This window comes from Lichenostomus cassidix, chromosome 5 (genome assembly GCF_008360975.1).
Source record: "Lichenostomus cassidix isolate B80296 chromosome 5, HeHo_3.0, whole genome shotgun sequence".
Lineage (NCBI taxonomy): Eukaryota > Metazoa > Chordata > Aves > Passeriformes > Meliphagidae > Lichenostomus > Lichenostomus cassidix.
This window is the reverse complement of record NC_139486.1, coordinates 14,464,516-14,473,195: the sequence shown is the minus strand read 5'-3', so window position 1 is coordinate 14,473,195 and position 8,680 is coordinate 14,464,516. Positions and strand designations below refer to the sequence as shown.

General features: G+C 41.4%; 1 long non-coding RNA gene across 1 annotated transcript; it reads right to left on the bottom strand.

The window, feature by feature from the left end:
- Window positions 1-2,860: 2,860 nt before the first annotated feature.
- Window positions 2,861-8,240, bottom strand: LOC146435997 (uncharacterized). The gene is made up of 4 exons (XR_014852872.1): window positions 8,152-8,240; window positions 4,266-4,424; window positions 3,499-3,552; window positions 2,861-3,362 (listed from the first exon to the last, which is right to left on the bottom strand). It is a non-coding gene; the product is annotated as an uncharacterized LOC146435997 (long non-coding RNA).
- Window positions 8,241-8,680: the final 440 nt, after the last annotated feature.

Sequence of the window (8,680 nt, the reverse complement as noted above, 5' to 3'; positions counted from 1 at the left end):
GCCAGTTGGGAAAATAAGGAAAGTCTTGTGCAGCTGTGTGATGTTGTGGCAGTGGGACAGCACTGTCCCTCCTGTGTGGACAGGGACAGCACTGTGCCCCACAGCCAGCTCTGCTATACCACATCAGTCACTCACACCTTTGCAGGGCTGCAGAGCATCATGGATAGAAGTCCTCACACCCCCAGCTGCTAAGGGTCATTGGTTTAACCAAAGGAACAAGCAATTTGAGGGGAAGATGCTTCCACTGTAAACTGGATGTTCAGTGGTGTCTTGGGAAAGAGCCTGACATCAAGTTACAGCCAGGGCTGGGGCTGAAGGTTTGAATACAGCCTGTTTTCCTCTTGAAGTGTTTGAGGACAAAAACAAAGGGCTAAATGGTAGTCTGTCAGGGTGGAGAAAGCTCTTATTTCCCATTACAGCTTTCATCTGTGAAAGAGGGTTGGCCAAACTCATTACTTTCTGAGGAGCAGCAGTCATATCTAGGGAAAAGATAATGTGAAAACTGTAAAAATTGAAAAATACATTATTTCATAATAAAGCCTGAAGTAAGGGCTTGCCTGGGTCTCAATAAAATTGAGAGAAATTTGTGAAAGACATGAAAAACAGTAAGAACAGAAGTTTGCCTTGATCAAGAAATCTTCTGACATTTGTATCTCTAAGTTATCCTAGACAGTTACAGCAGGTTTTGAAAGTCATTAAAGGCTCCTTTCACAAAAAGGGGTTTGGATTGACATTTCCTTCAAATAGCTTCCTTTCTCAATCAAATGAAGTTTCAAAGAGTGTCTTTAATTATGACAGTTGTTATTATGGAGGCCGGATGTGTTTCCTGTTAAAAATTGCAGGAAAGTATTTTATAGGTTTCAGTTTGGACTCAGTGAGTGTATCTGCAGAGTATCTTATAAGTAGATTGGAGCTGGCTAAACCCAGTGACTGCCTGGAGCCAAGGCTGGTGTGGGGCTGGTAGCAAAGAGGTGTTGGGACACAGCCCATGCCTAAAGCTCCATGCTTGGCACAGGGATATCCCAACCTCTAGCCCCAGGCTGACCACAAAACCCAGGGCCCTTTCTGCAAAGTCTCAAACAGCACTTGCTCCCAGAAATATTCATTTTGTAGAAAACATGAGTTAAAGATGACTCCCTTCATCCTTGTTCAGTCCTGGTTTTCCCTTGGGAGCAAAAGCAGTAGCTTTCACATTAATTTTGGAACCCAGACTAGTAGTGTCTAACCCACATACTACTTCCATTGAAGTGAACTGAAATTATTCACTTGTGCAGAGATTAAATCTCTTGAGGAGCTGTAGAAAAAATAGTCACGCTCTTAACAAATGCTAGAAACATCCAGACCCCTTAAGCACAGCCCTTTTCAGTAATTAATTTGCTATAGAGGTAGCTAGCTGATTTAAAGAGTCAGATTTATTCTGATTAAAGCATTTACTTCTATGTCAGCAGAAGGAAAATTTACTGCCACAGGAAAACATAAATGTCAAATGTGTGCTCGAATATACAGAGTACGGTAGATAGAAAGAAGACGATGTTTTCACAGGTCATGTGCTTAAAGGTCAGTAGGGTTAAAGAGTACTTTTTTTGTTGTTTTAAAGCTGCCATACATGAAGAAGGAGCTGTGCAGCTGAAGGGAAAATGGCAAGACGGAATGTGCTCTAATGTCCACGGGAAGAGCACCAGGCACTCACAAGGAGCACATGCCTACAAACAATAGCTGAATTAGCCTCAAGACCCATGAAGAAGGCTTTTATATAATATCATTTTTGTGCCAGAACTACTGCTTTTCTGTTCTGAGGCACATTGGCAGTTTTGCTTTCTTAGACAACAGTAACCATGGGTACTCTTCACAGACTTGCAATGTCTAACATCACTATATTTGTGTGAAAAATTGCTACATCCAAACCAATTCTTATCCAGGGAGGATTCCAGCCTCCAGAAGACTAAGCCAGGAATATTTCACTTGCACAAATGCAGTGGGGACACTGGAGAGAAAATATCAAAAGAAATTTATATTTTGATGATTGAAACCAAGCTCTTACAGCAAGAAATTCCTGTTGGAACTAAGGGAGCAGTCCTGGTGCCTAGCTGAAGGTACTGAGTGCCATCCTGGAGTCCTGAGGGTACCCAGGACATTAGCACAAGGCCAGCAGCAATGACAGAGGGCTCCTGCAAGAGACCCATGCCCTTATGGAGTGGTGCTAGGAAGCCACCTATATTTAGGGACCTGAATGTCTCCCTAAACAACTAAGAACAGGAGTTTTTAAAGCAGAAATTAATACAGAATCTAATACATTAGTACAGAATGAAATTCAGGCAACTACAGACAAATGTGAATGGGACAATGACTTCCTGGGTTTTGTGTGTTCTGAAGACCAGGTCTCACTTTCCCACCACAAGTGCTGGCAGGGACTAAAATCCTGCTCTGTACTCCCTATATCTTCAGGTGTTATCCTGAACCAGTCCAGGCTGCTGCTGGCTGTGGTCTGTTTTGAGGCTGTTCACTCAGCACCTGACTAGAGGTGCTGCAGGATGAGGCCATTAGCCTGTATTTACATTGCCTGGTAATGCCATCAAACATTCTAGTCATTAGCAATCCATCCCTCCTGCCTTTCCTCTCCCTGAGGAAGTGCTCATAGAACCTGTCTCCTGGATCTCTGTTTTTTCATTATTGTTGTAGTCTCCCCAGTTTATCTTGCCCTTTCATTAAACAACAAACCACAGATAGAGTTTCAACATAACAGCCTGTTTGCAAGAAACTAACCATCCAGGAACAGGAGCACATCCTTCCCACGTCCATCAAAAACTCACTTAATGTGATTCATTGCTTTATTCTTTGCTTGAAGCATGTTTCACTTACATTAATAATATTTTACCTTTCACTTATAAATTCAAACACAAAAGTTGTTGCAGTTCTCCAAACGATCATATACATAAAATATTACAAGACTATCGCTTTCCAAAGGTCAGCTTCTCTTCTTTCCCTTAATTGGGATTCAAGATTTCCAACAATAACCTGTTGCAGCAGAAGTATATCTCTTTTATGTTTACTAATTCACATCTCTGCTTTTTCACTTTGCAAAGAGGAAATAGGAAATGGTTTTAAGTGGGATAAGTACACTTTTTTCTAAACAAAATAAGAAGAGGAAGTTCCAAATATGGAGGAAACAGAAGCAATTGGTGATCTGATTCAGTAAGAATTTACACACAGACTCCATTAGTTTTTGGAAAGTTTATCAGTCAGTCTTTGACACTGGAGTGAAGTGGTGTCAGCATCTGATGTGCTGTGTCTCATGTGCCTGAACATGCCAGGCAGAGTTCCTTATTAATAAAGTTCCAGTCATGAAATGGATCTTCTCACACCTAAAATGGCAATATCAGTATCTTAACTTCTAAGAAGTTTTTAATGTTTTTTCAGGAGCAGACTTAATTTTGTGACTGATTAAAATAAAGGGTAATATTTCATTATGAAACTATACCCTAATTTTTTAGATAATACCTGAAAGGAAGTAAGTTTTGTCTGGAGTGAAAAAGGTGCATTAAATCAACCAACCTGTCTGAGAGGACAAAGATAAACATAGTAAGCAGTGTGATTTCCTGTAACATGATTTCACTACATCTAAATATAAAAATCTCACATAACAGGAACCATGCCCTTTGGGTCCCACAAGAACCTTCCCAAGGGGCCAGAGAGAAAGTTTACAAATGTGTTCTCTCAAAAAATTTATGTTTAAAAATGAAAAATAAAATTCAGCAAGGGGGAAAAGAGCAAGCAGTCCCCACACAGTGTAATATCTTACCATTAACAAATTTTCTTGATGAAATTCGTATTTTTCTGATTTCATGTGTATACGTGTCTCTGATATTTCCTCTAACCTGGATGTGCTACCAGTAAAGGGAGCTTTTTTGCTTTGGTTACATACCTGGACTTCAGGACTATTGTGGTAATAGCTGCAAGTTCCCCACACCCCTTTCTTAACGACTGTACTTGTCACCTATCCCCCCCACCCACAACCACCACCCCCCACCCACCACCCAACCCCACCCCCCACCCCCCCCCCACCCAACCCCCCCACCCCCCCCCAACACCCCCCCCCCCCAAAAACCCCACCCCCCCACCCACCAACCCACACCAACCCCCCCACACCCCCACCCCCCACCACAAAAACACCCAACACAACCAAACCCCCCCCCCACACCCAACAACAACCAACACCACCCCCAACCACCCCACAAACACACCAACCCAAAACCAAAACCCAACACCAAAACCCAACACAGGACCTCGGCTGGATGACCTCCTCTGCTGGAAATTGTCTGTGTGTCCATGAGCATATGAGTCCATCCCTCACATGTCTTAGTCAGTCATTTGCAAGATGCTTGGATTTTCCTGCTACTGCCCTTGGTGTAACACCACTGCCACATCTGAGGAAAAAGCATCTATAAAATGGGGTTGGACCTTGTCAGCAGTTGAAGGCACAGTAGCCTTCAGGTTCCAGCCTTGCAGACTCTGGTACCCCCAAAAAGCAAAGTTCTTGCTGCTGAGGGGGTGGGTGCAGTTTCCTAAGGCAGATGCCAGTGCTTTGCTTGAGAATATTGAGGGCATCCCCATGGTACAGGAGCCTCCTCGGGCAATACCCTGGAATTTTGGCTCCCTGCTGCCCCTCCCAGCCCCACATTTCAAGGTTTCTTGTCCCACTGAAGAGATGACTCAGCTGCCTGTGAAGCTGTATCAAAACCATGTCATTTTACAGCCTAATGGAAACCAGCCCTGTCTTCAACTTACCTTCATGTGCCAGCCAAAAATGGTGCCAGTTCTGATGCGAGTCAGAGTTCTGAGTCACTGCCTCATTAATTTCTAGATACAGGGTTTAGGTGCTTTAAAGCTTTCCTCAAAATCCAATTCACCCAGATTCCCAGTCACTTCAACATGTCTTCTTTGAAGTCCTTCCAGTTTTTCTGGATATTTTTGGTAATAGGGTGCCCAGCACTGAATGTAATTTTGCTTCCCTATATATTTTCTAAATCCTAGCTCTTAAAGCATTAGGGGTTTATGTATGTGTATATATTCTATTATGTATTATAGTATATCATATAATATATAATGTGAAGAATTTGCCTTCATATCTGTGATACCAATTTTATTGGGAGACAAATATTAGCAGGATTTGATTTTGAGTCACCAGCTGTTTTTTCTTTAAGGTTATTTCTTTTTTATTGGTGTCCCAGTGAATGACTAAAATGTAAACTAAGTTAAGACTTAACAAAACACCAGGACGATTCATACAAGCATAAAATTATATTGGTCCAAATTTTTCTGAACTCTCTCCAGAATTCTTTGAGTTTACTGGACAGATTTCAGGTTGCCATCACAAAAGTACAAAACCAGACTGAACCTTCTCAGATATCAAAGCTGCCAGTGTCATTTCTCCAATCAAGAGAAATGCCAAGCTTCGACAGAGGATGAACAACAGCAATGATCACAGTACAACCTCAGTTTTCAAATCTGAGTGAACTTTTACTCCAGGTCAGTGATATTAATAATGGACTTTCAACTGATTTCAGTGAGAATTTTCCCTTATATATACAGACAAGAAGAGTTTATATCAGCAGATGTCTCTTTAACTGTGATACCTAACATGCATTGACCCAGCAGAGATGGGTGCCTCTGTAAGAAAGTTGTGCCAACATGTGTAATGTAGGTAGAAAGGCTTCAGCAGAGCTATTTCAGAGAGTTTAAGAAGTACAGAAAAGTTTTACATGAGATATGAACCTCAACTTCAATTCTGAAGTCTACCACAGACTCCTTGATGATACTGAGCAACCTGCTTAGTCTGTCCCTGGATTCTCCATCAAAATGGAATTCTTTCTCACATTTTCCTAAGAAGAAAGCCATAGGACCCAGCCTTTTCTTGCTGTGAGTTTCTTGATTGTGGTAATAACAGTAATTGATTTCAGCAACTTTGTTTCTGCAATAATTTGTCAGCTTTTTTTTTGTTGTTGTTTTTTTTGTTTGTTTTTGGTTTTTTGTTTTTTGTTTGGACACAAAACTTTCCAGGAAGTGGACTGCTTTTTTACCAAGTGAGATGACAGCAAAGACCCCTTGCTTGCAGCTCACTTCCAGCTGGCAGCAAGGGGATCCACAACTCCTGTGGAGGGAAAAAAGTAGAGAGAAAATACCAGTGAAAGCATTTTGAGTGTGGAAAGGTGGCTGGAAAGCAGACGCTGCCCCTGAGCTCCACCCACAATCAGTGAGAAGAGGTCTCATGTCCTCACACCCAAGTGAGGACAGTGCTGGTACCTGGAGATGTATCAGCTGTACTCTGGGGGTGCCACACAGTGAATGGTGAATCAAAACCATTCACCACTGCACAGACCTGCAGAAATATTCCTGTGCTGCCAACATACCCAGAATAGGAACAGCTTGCTATAAACTTGTTATATGAACCTGGAAAAGGACTTAACAAACTTAACAATGTGTTTTAAGATAGTAGTATTTCATTTTCCAATTAGCCGAAGAAAAATTCTCTGCTGTCCCACACCTTGTGAAATAGCCTACCTTAAAGGCTCATGCTAATTTTGCACTCGTGTAAATAACAGCAGAGAGTAATAAAATATATAAACTTTTTAAAAAAAAATAAAAATCACTCTGTACCAGGCTGAAAACAGAAAAACCTCTATCCTTCCATTAAACAGCCATGACTGTTAGGATTCAATAACCTCTCCAGCCCAATAAAGTGCTGCATGGAACAAGTACTGTTGTTTAGGCTGAAAGTCTTTGTCTCTACTAGAGATAACAGATGCTTCTGATAACATCCAGGAGATCAATCGGTGCTGAGCAAGCTATGTTGTTTGAAAGCAGGATTTGAAGGATTTAAGCAATTATATCTTAAAAATCCCACTTTCCTTTGTAAGCTACACAGTTACATACTATTGTAACCCACTCAGAAACTATTAAGCTAAAGGCAAGAAATAGGAAAACATGAGGACTTTTGAATAGTGAGAATTTGCACAGGGAATCAAAGAGGTTTCAAGTTCACTTAGCGCAGATGTTTCCATAACTGAGACACACTAGAAAAATGCATTAATGCACAAATCAGTCTTGCCTACAGTTATCTGAACCATAAAAAAATGTCCATAGTCAGGATATAATTCCCTATTAAATCCTATAGGATACTTTAAAAAAATAACATAGGTTCTTTTTTTCCTATTAAACTCTTCAGGACTTTTTCAGTAGGGGGGTCCACAGGGAACACAAACAAACCTAAAATCTGTTGACCAATTCACCCCATAACCCTTTTTCATACACTTGCCCACAGATATTAAGGACCTGAATTTTAATGAGGCCAGCTAAGTGCAGCTGGTGACCTGAAAGATTTATTACTCCCATTTAAACCAGTAAGACTTCCTTTGGAATGGGCTCGAGCTCCCTTTACTGTATGTGCCCAGCCATCCATCCAACCCAAGCACAGACTCATGCATGCAAAGGCAGGAACTTGCACCTCCACGTTTCTGCTGATGCAAAACACACAGCCTCACAGGTAGAGCATGAAGTTTCACAGGCTTTCGACTTCTTAAAACTGTAATGCTTGAAGTATTCAAAGGAAAGAAAATGTCTCGGACAGATTCAAGGCAACCTGAAAGAAATATTTTTTCTGATCTTTCTAAGCATGACATGATCACCTGCTTTTAGTGTCCATATAATAGAACTGGGATGTTTTTCTCAGCAATGCCCTGTAGCTCCCTATCCAAGATCGGCAGGGATCAGCTGTAACATCCTTCAGGAGAGTTTGACGGAAGTCTCAACCCCCCGGAGTGACTCCTACCTGTGGGTTGCACATCTGTTTGCTCCCCGAGAACCCCTCGGGCACACAGCTTCCTGCTGTTATGCTACATTTGAACAAGGATCTCCCAACCTCAAATCCAGAGGTCAATTTAGATTATCAGGTGCTGGTTCCCAAACATACCTGTTTGCCCGACAACGCTCCTCTAAAAGAACAGCCAAGACTACTTTTTTTTATTTTCCTTTCCATCCAGGCTCGCCTTGATTGCCGTGATGGAAAAAAATAATGATGCAAACAAGAAGGAAATTGTGTATCTCTTTATCTCAGCCCGGCAGGAGGCAGATGGATAAGTATGAGTAACAAATTACCTTGCAGTGGATTCCACTAATCAGCCGCAGGGCTGGTCAGGTTTTGTGTGAAACAACTCTTAGCCCTTTTTGACAGTGCTGGTTCAGGCACTGGGCAGAGGACCCTACCCCCTAATTAAGAACCTGAAACAAATTGAAAACAGCTGTGAATAATTAGACAATTTAAGTGCTGTTAAGAAGGAATAATTTTTGTAGCCATCGTAATAAATCTTATGCTGTCTGAACCCATAGGTTTTATGTGAACTTTTTTCTGCTGGTGGGTAAGGGCATTACTCATAAAAGAAACAGTATCCCTTTTGTTTTGATTGGGCCTGCTTAATAACAAAAGAGCATATCACTATAGGTGGAAGTGTGATGACAAAGAGAATAGCCTCTACTTGCCTTAATTTTCAATCGCTGTGGTTCAGATCCTATGTCAGATTCCTGGCATGTGAGTTTTGTGAAAAAAGAAGAATTCTTGATTTATGCTGTAAATAATACCTGAACCCAACTACTTCACATTTTCTAGATTTCTCTGGAAAAATACATG